Source organism: Notechis scutatus, chromosome 2, assembly GCF_049901735.1.
Source record: "Notechis scutatus isolate UNSWTSFEM ecotype Mainland chromosome 2, rNotScu1.2, whole genome shotgun sequence".
In the NCBI taxonomy this organism is placed as follows: Eukaryota; Metazoa; Chordata; class Lepidosauria; order Squamata; family Elapidae; genus Notechis; species Notechis scutatus.
The window spans coordinates 78385603-78403811 of record NC_142010.1 but is presented as its reverse complement, the minus strand read 5'-3'; the positions used below and the strand labels follow the sequence as shown (position 1 = coordinate 78403811).

At 37.4% G+C, this 18209-nt stretch overlaps 1 non-coding gene across 1 annotated transcript; it reads left to right on the top strand.

Annotated features, from left to right (window-relative positions):
• The first annotated feature begins 227 nt into the window (after window positions 1-227).
• On the top strand, window positions 228-330 carry LOC113426324 (U6 spliceosomal RNA). Its single transcript, XR_003372685.1, has one exon. It is a non-coding gene; the product is annotated as a U6 spliceosomal RNA (small nuclear RNA).
• The last annotated feature ends 17879 nt before the right edge of the window (window positions 331-18209 follow it).

Here is an 18209-nt window from a genome sequence, read left to right as displayed (position 1 = left end):
GTTGAGATGTGTCACATGGTACACAGGTGAGTGAGACATCATATAGCTAGATAAAATGATAATATAGATGAGCTCTATAACTTGTTCACTTGATTTCAGTACAGTTTTCAAGATTTAGGCTTTACCATTATATGATATCCAAGCTTGCACACTTAGCCTAGTAAAAATTGATTCAACAGAAGAATCATTTCATATCACATGTAATTTTCCATCCCATAAAAATGATATAGCTTTGGCAGCACATATACTAAAATTGGAACAATACAGAGAATATTAGAATGGCCCCTGTGCAAGGATGACTTGCAAATTCGTGAAGCGGTCCATTAAAAAAAAAGATATAGTAGCAACTATCCATGACCAATCAAAATTAGAATATATGACAAACTGTAATCTAAGATGTATAAACCTGCAAAAAAGCTTCTCTGTTTCTGACATTTTAAGCTAGTATTTAAAGCCATTGAATCTGAAGAACAATAAGTAATTGCTTTTCACTAAATAGCAAAAATAGAAGCAGATGAAAACAAACTTTCCTATTGTGGAGTCCATTGAGAAAATCTCAAGGCATGTTTACTTTGCTGTTTCTGTTTAACCTACATTTTGGCAGATGTGGGATTGTATTGTGCAATAATCCTTTTTATATGGAAAGAGTTGATGGAAGATTATTTGTGATTCATTTAAAAAAAACAAGTTTTAGAAATCAGCCATAAATCCCCTTCTGCCTGAAACAAATGAAAGGCCGAGAAATAACACCACATTTAATCTTGAGTCTCCTCAAGTTCTGTGCAATTATTTTGACAGTTAATTCAATGTATTTAACATCAGCTTCCAACCCAAGTAGTTCAAAGGAAATCTTGTTCTGAGCCTCTACACAAAAGAAATGAAATAGCTAGGTTGCTTCACTGTTTTTTTTGTTGGGGGAGGGAAATATCTATGCACAGGGTGAGAGAAAATGGATTTTATGAGCAGTGCAGGTAGACTGATGCTCAGGGACAAAGGACTCGAACATCGCCAGCCTTTTCTCTCCTTGCTTTGAGGTTGATAAAAATCCTTGCTTGCAGATCAGCTTTGGGGAAGAGCTAAAGGTTATGCTCATGCTGATTCCTGACCTTTCGAATCTGCTGCGAAAGACAAAGGATACAGTGCACTTGGTGGTATTTTCGGCTAAGTGGATGACCTCTGTTTATCTCCTATGAAAGAAGGGCTACCATAGCAGTTCTGCCTAATGCCAAACCGAAAAGGTCTCATACATAGATGAGGGAAAGTCCCATTTTTCATTATCAGACTTGCAATTTCTCTCTTTTAAATAAATTCTTCCCCTTGGGCTTTTTTCAGGATGGGAAATTTGGGCAGCTAGGGTGACGGGTTGCTGTTTGATCATGTTGTTGCAAGAGGGTCTTTTAAAGCCAAATTAACTTTATGGAATGTTTGAAATTAACACCGTGCAAAATCATTCTTTTGCATATTTCCCCCAGGATGCCTTCATTCAATTGGATGAAACAAATTGGATTTTCCATTGCCTTTCAAGGGCAAAGATAATTTAAGAGGGGTTTCTCAGGAATGATCATTATTTTGTTTCTTTATGGAATAAACAACTTATAGGTGGCCACACTGATTTTGTCAATGCCAATGGTATTCAGATGGTGTTCCAGTTGTTTTGGGATTGCACTCAAGCCATCTCTTATTATTTGCTTTCTTTGGCCAGTAGGTCTATTATTATGATTGGTTGCACAGTCAGCCAGGACCTGGGATAGGCAGATGTTGCAGTTTGATGGTGATAAAGGTATCATCACAGGATGTAAAACTGCCTTTTGCAATTGACTGGTTGTGATTTTGTCAATGCTAATGGCGTTTGAGAGGTGTTACAATGTTTTGGGATTGCAGATATTACAGTGCAACATTGTTCGGTCATGCCATCGTTTATAGTCAGTCTGTGCAATCTTCTTGCAGCAGTCCACTGTTTTTTCAGCTTTTTTTGCCAATGCAGCATTTATTGTTTTTTTTTTTTTATTGCTGTCCTCTCAGTTCTGGCTCTGTATAAATTTGTTCTTAAAGTTTGGTTTGGGGCAGTGGTGGGATTCAAATAGTTTTACCACCGGTTCGGTGGGCGTGGCTTGGTGGGCGTGGCTTGGTGGGCGTGCTTTGCCTAAGCTGGCACACAACTTTCCCCACACCAGCTGAGACCTGCGGCGCCAATCAGCTGAGACGATAAAGAAGAGAAAAGTGCAGGGACAGGTGGGAGGACCGATCCTGTGCTTTTCTCTTCTTTATCCTCTCAGCCGATTGTCAGAGGATTTTTTTTCCTCCTCTCAGCTGACCGTAGGCTTTTTTTTTTTTTTACTACCAGTTCGGCCGAACTGTTAGCATACCACCACTGGTTTTGGGTAGCCAGATTTAGGCTTTCTGTCTCTTTCTTTCCTATTCTTAACCATTGCCAGATCTTCTGGTTATTTGCTTTGCTTTCTACTTTTTATGTAGTGGCCATGCTATACTTTGTCTCTTTTCTAGTCTTCATTGGGTATTTTTGTAGGCCAGTTTGGTCTCTCCAGTACCCAGTAAGCCTTCCTCCTATACTAGTCTCAGATCATCTTCTTCACTGTCTTTCAGATGCCCTTTTTTTCTTCATCTATGTACTTGGAACATTCCACATTCATCCTTGGCAAGCAGGGTCTATCAACATCACTGCATGGATAAAGGGCATGATTTATTAAAAAATCTGTAGAGATTCTCCGTCATCCAAGTCATGATTGTCCAAAGGTGCTTTTTCAGGAGGCAACTAGACTTTCTTGTTTTTTGAAGATGTTTCGCTTCTCATCCAAGAAGCTTCTTCAGCTCTGGCAAGATAGTAGGGAATCCATTAATGGCCTTGATGGTTTTTTTCCTCCACTTATTTTGGACTTTAAGATTTTCTTCACACGTGCTGTATTAACTTCTAACTTTCTTCTTGACTTCAGTATGCTCTTTGCTTATTAACAGTCCTTTGCTTTGCTCATCTTATCTTATATTTCTGTTTAATACTTCCAAAGCCAAGATAAAAAGTAGATGTGACAGGGGATCTCCCTGTTGTGTCCCCTACTGTATCTCACATTATTCAGCTAAATCACCATTAACAATAATATGTGCCTTCTGGGATATATAAATTGACTCGATCCCTTGCTAAAAGTTATCTCCTAAATCCATATTTTCCACAATTTTAAACATAAAATCCCAATTCAAATTATCAAAAGCTTTCTCTGCATCCAAAAAGATCTATGCAACTTGTTTTTCACTGTGATGTTGAAAATATTTCATTATGTCCGATATAGTCCTCACATTGTCCCTTAATTGCCTTCTAGTAAAAGTCCGTATTGATCACCATAAATAAAGTTCTGTAAAAAAACAAAGTCTCTTGACCAATATTGTTGTAAAAATTTTATAGTCATTTTTTTGACAATGAAATTAGTCCATAATGCTTATTAGAAGAATTTTTTGGGGTCAGTACCAAATAAAAGTCAGATTTTAGCAGAAATAATAAGTAATAAGGGGAAAGGAAAAATATTATATAGACATCCAAATGTTTCAATGGTCAGTCTTTGTGTGCCATTATCATAAAATCATCCATTTGGGAGAATTTTTTCATCTTGTTACATCCAATCTCCTGCTGAGTGCAGAAATACAAATTAAAACTGCCTTCACAGATGGATGTCCAAACTCTGCTTGATCACCTCCAGTTAAGAGAATGTTTCTACCTCCCTAGCTAATTGTTTCTCCAATTGTTAAGTTGCCTTTACTCTTTGGTTTTTTCCTAACATTGAATCATTATATTCCTTCTGGTGACAAGTGCGTTGTTCCTTGTTCTTCCTTCTGTGGTCTTTCTTCTTTATGACATCTCTTCAGGAAAAGAGTTATTATCTTTTCCCACCTCTTCCCTTCTTCAAGTCTTTTCATAAATCCCCAGATTATCCGCATTGTCCTTCATTGCACTAGGAGAGAGCAAAGCTTTACCTTGAGCTCTTGCAAAATATTGGGCAGCAAAATCATTTATCCCACCCAGACCTGCCATTCTTCTTCTTTATGTCTGCCAGCACTTCAGAGGATATAGTGGGACGAGGAATTGGCACCGGCTGACATTCTTCCTCTTTGGGGATTTCATAATGGCTGATTCAAAGATACTGAAGCTAGCTGTTTCCTGATCTCCCTTGTCAAATGTAGACTGGCTTGATTAAAAGCTCAATTAAATTGTTCTCTTATATTTGCATAGATTCTCACTCGTAAACACTGATCTGTCATTTCATTATAGATTTTTTTTTTTACAATGCGGTATAATTATTGTTTTCAATTCATTTGCAGACAATGTTAATGTAATTTGGAAGTGCTCATGAAGCCTCTGATGAAATGAAAAGCTCTGCTGCTCTGTTTTGTCTTGCAGAAAATGCCAGACCGTTCTGTGTCTAAGCTAAGTGACATTGGGAATAAAATTGTGAAAGATTATTGGCTGACACCCACAGATTCTCAGTTCTAAATGGAAAGAAGAGATTCTTTGTAATTATCTCTTTGTTAATATAGTAAGGCTGAGTTTAGCAGACAACATAAAAATCCTAAAAGCAAGGACAGTAAAAGAAGACTTTGACAATCTATAACTGTAGACAATATTTAAAAGGCCACCACCTTTTAAAATGTTCTCTCATTGCTTGGCTAACTTCAGTAAAGTTGGCAGATGAACAATTTTATAGGATTTGCATCGCTGCTTCTGTGGAAACTGATGTCTCTCCATACAAATTATAACTCTGTTTTTTGTTGCAATACACAATGAGATTTATATATGTAAGTATAGAATTATTCTGCTTATACTTTTATGATCTTTCTAAATTATTTTGAACTTTTAAAATCTACTTTGTGGATTTTTCCTATTCTTTATAACCCCTTTTGCTCCTTACTCCATATTACAAAGTTAGTCTTGACCACATATTTGACATCTGGCCATAGATATCTATGCCACTGATGGGACCCCCTTTTTTGTGAGTAATGCATGCAGTGTTTTTTTATATACCTTTAGTTATGGAAGGGGGAAAAAATTTCTTGCATGGAGTGATCTAAGTGCTCTTAGGTCTGCTTCAGCAGCAAGATCTATAACTGAACTAGTCTTACACCAAAGGATTGAAATTAGCTCCATGCAGAAAACTTCTCCAACATTTCTTTTAACAGTTGTTATTCAATCTGAAGAAAAATAATTGGCTTTTAAATTTCTCTTCAAAGATAAGAGAATTTCAGAGTCATGTTCTTGTGATTCTTTGGCCACACAAGACAACTGATTGTCACTCCAGAAACATCTCTCTGGCTTCCCACTCTTCATTGGAATCCTAAGGGAACTCCTCCTATGGAGCTTTATCAGATTTGGAAGGGTTAAGTGATGGAATAATATTGAATCGAAAATAGAACAGTAGCATCAGGTCCACATCCTTGACCATATTGGACAATAACATAAGCTCAGAAACATTACCAAAAGTTCTCAAGCACTTTGAGAAGACAGAAAAAGCAGAAGTTTGTTTCTTATAATTGCAGGACAGATATTGGCAGAGCCTGTGTTGAAATAGAAAATAGAAAAAAATGTTCCATGGGAGTCCTCTATTCTAGTACTTATAATGGTTAGGGATGGGATATTCTTAAGCTCTATTTTATTTTATTATTTTTCACATTTCTGAATTGCCCATCTCCTTTCACAGAAAAACTATATACCGCTTCATAGTGCTTTACAGCCCTTTCTAAGTGGTTTACAGAGTCAGCATATTGCCGTCAACAATCTGGGTCCTCATTTTACTGACCTCAGAAGGATGGAAGGCTAAGTCCCATCAGGATTGAATCCTAGGCTGTAGGCAGAGTTAGCCTGCAATACTTCGTTCCAACCACTGTGCCGCCAAGGCAACCAGTATAGATTTGTGCTTTTTTTTTAAAAAAAAAAAATTGACCATATGTAATCTACATCAGGACATAGGTAGCGCTCCGCTAAAGTCCAGCAATCTTGTTCACACAGTGGCCAAATTGAAATTGAAAACAAAGCCCACTGGTCTCTCCATAGTTGGCCTTCAGAGGCAGTCACACTGCCATCAAAGCTTATAGCCATTGATCCCCATGACTTCCATGAGTTTGTCCAATCTCTTTAGAAGCCAGCTAAGCTGGTAGCTACCATCATATCTCATGGTAGCAAATTCCAAAGTTGAATGTATAGAGTTCAATAGATCCAAAAAACGTAAATGCACTTTAATCTGCACAGAAATTAGCACACCATTGTGATATATGCATCAAGATTATATCTCAACTCTGCTTTGCTCCAAGCACAGTGGTGGCAAACCTTTTTCAGCTTCCGTGCTGATAATTGCGTGCATGCATGTGCACTCGTGCTTGTGTGCCAGAACCCAGAAGGCAATGCTTGCTGGGGACCCCCACGCCCCCTGTGCCTGCGCATGTGATCCCCTCGCAGCGTACTGCACGCCTGTGCATGCATGTGCGATTCCCCTTGCCGCACACTGTCATCTGCGCATCCACGCGCAATTCCCCTTTCTACATGCCATGCGTCTCTGCACATGCACCTGCAACACTCCAGCCTGTGCTGCACATCTCTGCGCATGCGCATTTGTCTCCTGCATGCACCCCCGACATGCACGCCACATCCCCGCCAATCAGCTGTCAGGTGGCAGCACACACACATGTGCAGTGGGGCTCTTCCGGGCGAGCTCTTGCGTGCCAGAGGAAATGGCTCTGCGTGCCACTTCCGGCACGCGTGGCATAGGTTCGCCATCATGGTCCTAGCACAATTTATGCATTCACAGTACTTCAGATGCTTGTTTGCTTGTTTACTTATCAAATTATATAGTGGACCAACTCACCCAAGGTGACTCTATCTTTGATGGGCCCATATTTGGAGAAGATTTTGAAAGGAATTCCACTACTGCAGCTTCTTGACTGAATTAAGAACCAGAATTTAATCCATCATTTAGGAATTAATGGGGAATGCTTGCAATTGCCAATTGTACATGCCAGGAACTACTAATGGAAAATGCTTGGTTCAGCAACTTGTTGGCATTAGATTGTCAGAACAATTATTTTCTTCTGTATTCCCTCCTTTTCTTAATGATAGTTTGGGCAAGAAACCAACCCCAAACTGTCAGTCACATTATGAAAAAGCACAGACTGAAGAGAAAGGCTGTAACTATTCTGACCTTCATTGGAAGCTGAATTTTTCAAATAAGAGGTGGGAACTATTTGCTTTTGGAACACTGGGCCCATGTACTAGGCATAATTATTCCACTCGAGATCTTTATGACTTCTACCCTAATGATGTTCCAAATAGCATTGCAAATATGGCCATTCTCCCAGGTCTTGTCTCAGAGTGATAGGTGAGCCCCTATAACAGTTTGCTTGGTATAATTTTGTCTATTGTTGCATATACATGGCATGGGAATATATATAAAAGTATGGTTTATTATTATTTTTTAATAATTTTTTTTATTAATTTTCAATAAACAAACATACACGAACGAAACACAAAACATGAAAACATAAAACTTCTTTTTGGAAAGCGACTTAGTCCCGAGTTAGATCTTTTTGTACAGACATAAATCAAATTCATGCTCACTTTATATACCATTTCATATCTTATTTACCATTCTACATTTTCTGTATAGCTTCTCCCCTCTTTTCACTCTCTTAATTCTATTTTATTTATTTCATCTCCATTTAAATCATTATGCTTGTATCTTTTGTCTGTTCTATTTCAATTATCTATTATCTTTTCTCATTAACACAAAATTTCTCCTGTAATCACTGATTGAAGTATGACGTCTTTATATCTTTCCCCTAAATTTAACACTTAAAATAATATATAATTTTCATTTTGATTCTGCTTAGTACATTCTAAAGCTACGTACTATATTTTAAAATAGGAAAATAATAAGTTTATAATATAATTAAAACAATAATCCATAGCAAATTAAACTCTATCATTAAGTTAAGCTTTTTACACATTCCTTTTAATATTTTATCCCATTTTATAATCATATAATATTCCAGTTTTCTAACATTATTTCAAATACAAATACAACAATACAGTCTTATGTACTTTTGCAGAATCTCTTTTTTAATTATATTTTTACCCATTGTCTCTGAATAAATCCTGTTTCTTTACATCTTGTTTCAAACCTTTGTAACTTCTCTTCCCTTTTTCCCTTCCTTTCTTCTCCAATCTAGCCTTTTTACGCGCCCCCCGTCTCTTGATCTCCACCCTCTTAATCTCCAGTCTGTTCTGTATTCCTCTTTTCTGTTGCTTTCTGACCTTGTATCGATTTTTCCCCTTATTTTTTCCTTTTTTGGTTGTTTTTTTAAGTCTTAAATTCTCCATTCTCTTTCCCCTCTTTCCCTTTTCTTCCCCAGCTAAAGTTGTTTGTTCATTAAAGATGGCTTCTTCTTCTTCATCCCAACCTTCTTGTTCTTGTAATTTCTGATAGGTAGAAATCGCCATTTCTAAAAAGTGAAAAACAGATCCAGAAGAGCCCTTCCCTTCTTGTTCCTCTTCTTTTAGCTTTTTAAATTCCATTTTCAGTTCATCAACAAGTAATGCCATTGTGAAAAAGTTTTTTAAACAACCCAAATGTTTTTAGTCTTTCAAATAATAATTTCCAAAGGTCCCAAAGTCACCAAGCAATCCAATACACAAACTGTTCCATGTAGCACGTTCTTCTTTTTATACTTTCTCTTCCTGGGGTACAGTTCAATTACAAAGTTCCAAAATATATCTTTTAGAAGTCTTGTTACAATTTAACTCTAGTCTTATAAGTTCCAAGCAGCCTCCTCCAGCAAAATCTTAATATTAATTCTTTTCCTCTCCCTTCCCACTTATAGCAAAAAAAAAAAAATTCTTTTTTTCCCAATGTTCAGAAATCTTTAATGTCCCCTTGGCTTTAACTTTCAAGTTTAATTACCTGCTGGTGCCAAAACGGGTTTTTCCGATTTCCATCTGCTATCACCATAAGGAAGGAGAGTGAGAAAAAAAAACCTTTCCCTTTTAACTTTCATCCACCGCTTTTTCCGATCTTCTTTGGGAACGATGTATCTTTAATGAAATTAAAATTCCAGGGTATTTAAATGTCACTTATTATCCTGGTCAGCCAGAAACTTTCACTTCTCAGCTTCCTCCTGCACATTCTTATCCGGATGAAAGCTTCTTTGTGGCAGCCATTGCTGACCGCCGCTCTACCGCTTTCAGAAAAGGGAGTTAAGCCAGCTGAGGAGGGGGGTTGCGATTCCCCCGGACCCCTGCTGGATCTCCCCTATCTTCAGTTACCTCTACGGGGTAACTATTAGCCCCCAAATCCAACTGGATTGGGGGCACTCCAGCGGCAAGTGCAGCAGAAACCACGCACGATCGCGGATTCCTGCCGCCGCCGAAGCCTTGCCGGTTTGTTTTATTATTGATAATGCAAAATTTGAGAGGATTAATAAAGGATACAAGGGACCTGAGTGGTTCTGAATGGGCCATTCGATGGAAACATTCGATGGGCCATTCGATGGAAACATTAAATACATCTTCAGAAAAAGATGGAAAAGGGACACAGAGACAAAGGATGTTGAAGCTGCTCTAGGCAAAATGAAAAGCAAAATCCACTGAAGTTCAGGGAGTTACCCTGATGTGAAACATGAAAAGGAAGGTCTGTGAGTGAGGAAAAAAGTAAGATATTGAAATTGAATGCTACAAAAATTAGAATGATAAAAAGAGGATGAAATGGCATGGCATACACAAAGAGCAAGATGCTGCTAAAGCGTGTAGTCAATGAGAGCAAGAAATGGTTATCATTTAAAAGAGGCAGGAAAAAAATGTGTGTTTTAATAGAAATAAATGTTTTTTTTTTTAAGTGGGAAAAGAGTGCTAAACAAGGAGCCTCCAGAAAAATGAATGGAAATTAAAATAAAAGTTATGAAATGTTTTGAAATTAAATTGAAGAAAAGGAATGCTAGAAGGAAGAGTTTAATGTCCGTATGGGATGAGTAGTAATACGCTAAAGAGGGCAATTGGGATGAATGCTCTAAATAGATAACTCATCCAAGAAAAAAAGGAATGAAAAGGAACTCACAAATGTTAATAAAACTATAGAAAAATGCTAAGGCTGCACATGTAGGTAGAATAATTGCAGAAATGTTAAAATATGGAAGCATTTGTTTAATGCTTGCATGAAAACTGACAATTAGAATAGAAAGATGCTGTTGTTCTTCTTTCATACATAGTTAAAAATAGCAAAAAGTGAATGCAAAAGCTCCAGGGCAGCAGTGGGATTCTACCAGTTCACACCTATTTGGTAGAACCGGCTGTTAACATTCTAAGCAGTTGTTAGAAGAAATTACTGCCCAAATCCTGTAAGGAAGGCAGGAAGGAAACATTTTGGTGTTGCTTACAGAAACTGCCTCTCCATTAACCCTTATTACATTCTTGGCAGGACTAGACTTCCTGTCTCAGCAATGTCTTTGGAGTTTTTTCCCCCTCCTTTGCTGTTACTTTGCTTGTGTGGAGTGACCATTCAAAGTTACAATGGCACTGAAAAAAGTGACTTATGACCATTTTTCACACTTATGACTGTTGCAGCATCCCCACAGTCATGAGAGGCCAAGCAAAAAGATGCGTGTCTTGATGTGAGTGATACTGAGTTGGCCACACCCACCAACTAAGCCATGCCCACAGAACCAGTGTTAAACAATTTGAATCCCACCCCTGCTCCAGGGAGATTAGCTTGCATCAGCAAAATATGTGGAGTTATGCCAGGGAAGGAGAAGGCTGATAATTTTTTCTCATGGTTGCCTCCCATAATCTTTTAATCAAAACTCCACCAAACACCTTCCCAGGGAAAAAGTTTCAAGACAGAGGTTTGTTCTTGAACACATTTGAGAAGAAAATCCTTAATGTGAAAAAAACGTTGTACTTTGTTGATCTAAAGAAAGCTCGTGTTTGATTTATAAAAAGCTTTGTGTGAATATAGAAGGAAATGTGATAAAAGTAATTTATGAATGTGATAAAAGTGGTTTATGATGGAAGTAAAGCATGCTTGAGAATAAATTGAACAATTCAACATTGAATAAGAAAATAATGTGTGATGTCCTATGGTTGCTAATGTATTTATGGATTGATATAAAATAATGATTGTTATGATGTTAGCGATGTGTTTGTTGGGGTATCTTTTGTTATGCAGATAAATTTTAGATAGGTTGGATACATGAGGAAAATGGAACTGAAAATTAATGATGAAGAAAATGAAATAAACCATTGCAGATTACTCATAAATGCCAAAATGGGGTTGAACCAAGAAGGTGGATCTGGGCATTTTTCTGGAATGTACTGTTTACTAAAGATGAGGAAAACAAATGGAGAAAGTGTATGCAATATTGGCAGAAAGATGGCACATATCATGTGGTCTGCTGTGAAGAATGAATGCTTGTCAAAAGAAGTGAAAATTGCTCTGTGTAAAAGTGTGCTTCTACCCACTTTGTGACATGGAACTGAGAGTGAGTATGTCAAGAAAAATGTAAAAAGAAGTTGAATGCAGTGGAAATGGGGCACTCAAGAATCATGTTTGGTTAAAACAAAGAGAGGATCCTGTTAGATTGGGTAGATCGGTTCCCACAGAGACGCGAGACCAAAAGTGATCATTCAGCTCTTTATTGAGTATAAAGTCCAGTACAAGACCTGCGAGCCGCGGCAACCCTTCATATAGGAATTGCTCGCGGCTCAGCGGCCAATGACAGGGCTTTGAATCTCCCGCGATCGGCTCGGCCAATCGCAGTTGATTCTTAGCGGGGCGGCCGTTTAGTTGTCCAATCAGGTTGTGGTCCGTGTGGACCAATCAGGATTCAGGGTTTGGAGTATGCTAATATAGAACAGATCCAGAATGTGTGCATGGCGAAAAGCTCTCAATTCAATTCAATTCAATTCAATAGCTAGCCACTATCTTGATTTTTCTGACACCCATGTTGCTGGATGGAAAAAGGATACAGGGGTTGAGAGAAAGGGGAAGACTGAAAAATCCATGGTAGGCTGCAATTAATGAGATCCTCCAAAAATGAGAGATAGGAAGTTTAAAGAACAAAAAACAAGGCATAAAAAAATGTACTGATGTGGTAGAAGCAATGGTGGTTTGTAAGTTTCGAAAGGATCCGAGAGATGCAGTGAATGTTGATATAAATTAGATTTAGCTCCAATTTCTATTTCTCTTCTTTGCTTCCCTTTGTTTTGTTCCCTGCCTTTTTTCCTGCAGTATTTCCACAGTATTATTTTAATTTTGTACGCAGCCCACAATCCATTGCAAGAAAGCCTCTTCTCCTTTACCAGCCACCCTCTTTTCCACCACCCCAAATTATCTATAAGGCCACATTTGATTTGCCTTTCCTAATTTTGCCTCTCCCAAGGTTATCTCTCTTAATTTCCTGGATACTTCCCCACCACTCCACCCCCAATTAGTGCCTGATTTTAAGGGTGAGTTTAGGCAGTTGTCAACACCCACTCCTTCTGAGTCCTTATCCCAGTCAACATTAAGAAGAGTGCTTTCCATCAGTTGGTGATATTGACTGGGAGGGGGAGGAGGAAAAAATTGAGGGAATTCCCTAATTCTTTCCCTTAACATACCCCACTCCAAAGAAAAATAACATCATTTGATGACATCATGAACCATGGCAGGACAGGAGGCAGAACCAGTGGTGGGATTCAAAAAATTTTTAAACTACCAGTTCTGTGGGCGTGGCTTGGTGGGCGTGGCAGGGGAAGGATACTGTAAAATCTCCAGTCAGAGGTGGTATTTGCCGGTTCTCTGAACTACTCAAAATTTCCGCTACTGGTTCTCCAGAACTGGTCAGAACCTGCTGAATACCACCTCTGGCAGAACATGTAGTTTTCAGCTGGTTCCAAGATCAACCTTGGAGAAGATTCTGTGGAAAATTAAAAGGCTGAAGAACTGTAGAATAAGCTTTAATTTTCTAATGTGGTGAAGAAGCTTTCTGTTACTAGCTGGTAGTTATTTTGGAATGGCTGAGCCCTCTCCCATCTGAGCCATTTTATGAGAGGCCTCATTGTCTAGAATTTGTAATTCTATTTTAGGGGGGTTAGGGTTAGTCTATATAGTAGATAAAGATATCCAGATATGGAATTAGATTTGTGCCAGCTGAGGAAAAAATTCCTGTACATCATAAGCAGCTCCAAAGAAGCATAAAATCAGACTCTCAAGTATTTCTTTTGCAAAGAAAAGAAAAAGATGTTTCTGATCTCAATATTTCCTGCTTCTTTATGCATTTCTCCTGTTTCTTTATGCATTCTTGTTTTTAAAATAGATGCAATAGTCCTATATTGATATTATTTGGTTAACCTATCCCTTTAAGGTAGTTTCAAATTGTATCCTATGAGACAACTCAGCTATTCACTTGAGCTGAGCAGGAAAGTTGAGTTAATGGGCTCTGTCGGTGTTCAGTGGTCCCTCTGATGGGAATTTTGCCTCAGGTGCCAGTCTGAATTAATATGAACAGAAATGGCTTAAATAGGTGATTACCCATTAATCTTTAGGTCATTAAATGAGGACCATCAATGACTGCCTTGGCTGCTGAATAGCCTGTGTCCTAAGGAGAAAAGGCTTAACAGGCATGGAATGTTTAACAGGAGTTTATAATATCAAGGAGAGAAGGAACATAACAGAGTCAGTCTTGTGCACCAGAATTCAGAAGAATGGATTTGGATGAATTCAGAATAAGATAGATTAGAGATAGATTGGAATCTTGAGAAAAGATGGGAAATATTGCAAACAAGATACTAAAGATGCTATCTCAAACAAGACTTGCTAGGAGGGAAAAATGTGAGATATGTAAAAAGACTAGTATGGATTAAAACAGTGGGAAAAGAAACATGTTTAAGAAATAGGAGGGTCCTATAACCAAAGAAGGATGGAAGGAAGTTGTCAGAATTTTTTTTCCTACAATCTAAAAATAGGGTTAGCAGAGAAATGTCCAAAGCAACTACAGCAACAAAAATCATTGTACATTATGGTCAAAAGGCAAAGGAAAGAGGCTGTAGGTCCATGGTGTGAGAAGAAGGCTGATTGATAGCAACTGCTGATGAGAAGACCAAAGTGTTTTAATTCACAAGTTAGGGCTGTCTTCTTTCTGGAAGGGATAGGAAGTTGTATCTGGCCAGCCTTATGCCACTTGTGCAAGTGCCATTTGTAAAAAAATAAAGTTGCAAGTGAAGAGAGTAAAAGAAGCACATAGCCAATTTAGAGCAAGCCAGGCCTCCAGGAACCTTTGAATAACATTTTAAGATACCAAAGAAGTATCACAAAAATGACCACTGTGTTCTTTGAGAAAACCAGGAGGGTTCCAGAAGTCTGGCATGTTGTTGTTATTTTTGGAAAAGGAAGGAGGAGGATCTGGCAAATTATAGCTTGATCTCTGTATTGGATAATATCCCTGAGCAGCGTATTAAACAGAATGTGTGTGACTGCTTGGATGGGAATGCAACAATTAACTAGTATCAGCATGGGTTTGTCACAAACAAATCATCCAGATTAACTTTATCTGCTTGTTTGACAAAAGTTCCTAGCTTAGCAGAACAGTGTATGGATATAGCATAGCTTCATCTCAGTAAAGCTTTCAACAAGGTGTCTCATGAGCTTCTGCTTAATGCAAATGTGGACCTGATGACAGAAGTATAAGATGGATTCATAGCCAGATAAATGACTGTATCTAGGGAGTGTTCACAAATTCATAAAGACCTGAAGGAATGGAAGATGGAGGAGGCCATGTTTGGCAATAATAAATGCAAAAGAAAGCTAAATAATCATAACTTAAAAACAGAACACATGTGATGCAGCTGCTAAAAAAATCAATTGCTTTTTCGGGCTGCATTAATAGCAATAGAGACCCCAAATTATGGGGAGTAATTGTCCCACTCTAGTCTGCCTTTGGAGGACACATTCTGTCTGGTTCGGGAGCCTGCTGTGTAAAAAGGACATTAACAAGCATGAGTTCAAAGTGGGGGGGACTGGAAAATCCTTAAGAAACAATTAAAGGAACTGGGTATGTTTAGCTTGCAGAAGAGAAGAGTGAAAGGAAATATAACATAAGTCTCCAGATATCAATAGATGAAGGAGTAGATTTGTCTTCAGTCATCCCAGAGGGGAGAAGAAGGATGAATGGGTTGAAACTACAGGGAAGCAGATTAGATTTTAGGAAGAATCTCCTGAGGATAAGGATTGTCAATGAATGAAAAAAATTGCTTCATGAAATGGTTAGTTCCCTTCACTGGAAGGAGGCTGGGTAGTCATCTGTTGAAAAGGTTTAGAGGTTTCTGCACTTAGAACAGGAGCTATAAAATATATCTCCATTTCTATGATTGTAAGTATCTGCCACCAGGGATTATTATAATAAGTCTAGTTTAGTATTTAGGACCATATTATGTACTATAATGTTTCAACCCTATAACTTAAGAGAGAACAAAAGCCAATTTTAAAGAAAAAAATAGTATGATGTTTTGGCAGAAGAAGGCTAAGACCAGATTTCATTTGTTTTCAAGTGCCGGATGCTAAATAATTATAAGGAGGCAGATTCTAAGGGAAAGTTAAGAGGAAGGGGAAAAAACCCCTTTATTTTAGTAAGACTATTATTAGAGGATATAATAAGATAAATTTATTGTCATTGTGCTCAGGAACCTGAGAACAACGAAATAAGGTGCTCTTTCAACTAAACAACACCAAACTAAACAACACCAAAAGATGTATACAAATAACAATATAAAACAAATTAAAACAAATAACAATTTAAAAACTGTACAACCAGGATATATGTGTTAAGACCACCAGATTCATAACTCTGCATTTAACCTGATCACAGCACTTGGGTAAAAGCTATGTTGAAATCTACTTGTATATAATACATATAATAATACCCTTACTAGAATGAAGGTATTTTTGATCATGGAACCAATTCCTCAGAAAGGCTTCCCATCTGCCTCAGATGCTTTACTTTGATTTCCTGTGCTAAGTAACAGTTTAATTTTATGATTACAGCGTCCATTTCTGTTTCTTGGGATTCCTAGAACCATGAATACCAAAGTGAATTGTGCAGAAGATAGAAAAGCCTTTTATCCACAAAGCAAAATGTAAATGTGGAGTGGCACACATTTATATATCATCTATCTATTAAATTTATATACCATCCACTTAGCTGTTTGGGATGATTCTGTTGGTTCCCCTTCCATGTCTTCTTACACAAGTGGGAGTCCTGAGCTACTGTGAGAAAAATAGAGTTTCCAGTAAAGTATCTTAAGTACAGAAAAAAAAGAGACAGTTCTTGTACATATTTCTACAATAGATGAGGCTTCAGTCCCTGGAATTTTCTTAACTTGTAAGTTTTTTGTAACTTGTAAGTTTAATATCAAGTCAGAGGCTGGCTTATCAATCATGCCCCGACATATATTTGTTAACCATAGTTTATTAATTTTAAAAAACTGTTTAATTGGCACCACACAACATCCCATGAAGAAAACAAATTTGGTTTGGGTGTGATATATAAATACAGTCACTAATTGGGCTTGCCTCACAATTATAGTTATAATTGTGGAATATGATACTCTCACCACACGTCTGAATGCTACAAATGACTACAGATACTGATTTCCAACATAAATGTGTGTAGCCTGCAATAGATTGGAAAGTAGATGCAAGGGAGATAATTATCATCTGCAGCAGCTTGCCTTTGGCAGCTTCCCTGGACTTGGAGTACATATTTGGTTCATTTAGGTCGCCATCTTTTTTGTGTTGATTCCTGGTGAGTGCCAGGACATGTCCTTGCAGTTTTCTTGGCAAGATTTCAGAAATGGTTTGCCATTCTTCCTTCCTAATGGTGAGAGAAAATGAATGTACAAAGTGCCCATTTCATGCCTAAGGTGGGACTAGAACTCACGGTCTCCCAGCTTCCAGCTTGATGCCTTAAAGACAATCCCAAAGTGGCTCTCTCAAGTGACCACCAAGCCATCATCAGTTCAGATGATGGCCATGCTATAATTAGATGTAAGTAGTTTCTTGCTAGCAGAGGTTCCTTCAGCAACCTGTGATAATGTACAATGACAACACTTTCACAATTATGTAATTAAATAATTGCCACAATTATAGACTTGGATCCTAATGGCATTTGTATGTTTCTCACACGTGTGTTTCACCATTTCTCTTTTCACAAACACTGTCTCCTCTTCCATGTTCACTGTTCTCTGTTAGATAATTGCTACAGAATAAAAGGCACCAGGGAGAGATTTAAAAAAAAACTATTACAGAATAGAGACTGTAAAAGTAATATTCATTTTGTTAGTAAAATGTTGGTTGGAATTTACATTTCCCCCCTGTTGCATTTATGCCTTAAATTTTTAATTGCCATTATAAACCATGGATTATTGTTATATCCAAGTCTTAGACTGCATTAATGCCCTTTAGAGCATATGTTTAAACCAAAGGGATTCATAGCTAAGCAAAACCTAAATACAGTATTTTTGTGTCTTTCATTGCCTGCTCTGAAATTTTACTCAAGCTACTTGTATTTTCCAAACAAAGATCAAAGAGTGGAGCAGAATCTGTAATTACCTGGACTATAATGAAAACTTTGGAAAAAGCTAAACATGGTTTTAATGATTGGAAAATATTAGGTAATAAAAAGAAAGAAATTTTTTGTAACCATAGAATAAAAAATAATTATGCAAATCGTATTTGCTGCAGAAGAACCTGGAAGCTTCCATTTATTTCTTTTTATATTTTCTTTTTGCACCTTTATTCTTTCTTTCCTTCCTATTTCTTTCTTTTCCTTCTTTACTTTGTATTAGTTTTTATTAGTTTATAACTTTTTAAAACTTTAATAAAATTAATACATGGCTATGATTAAGACTTTAATTCACCAGTCATTTGTGTAATTGACAGTAATTAATTGTAATAAATTAAATACTAATAAGAATGTCTGATTTTCTTTGAACTTGAAACAGATTTAAACTAACTTACTCAGGCATAAACTGCTTTTATTAGACATTTAGAATACTGTCCTATTTGATGTTTTTACTATATTGAATTCAGCGGAAGCCAAAATGTCTTACCTTTGGCTGGCATATAACTTTTAATTTTACATGTTATAATGCAGAAAATGTACTCTGTAAGAGACGCTTGTATGGATATATATGT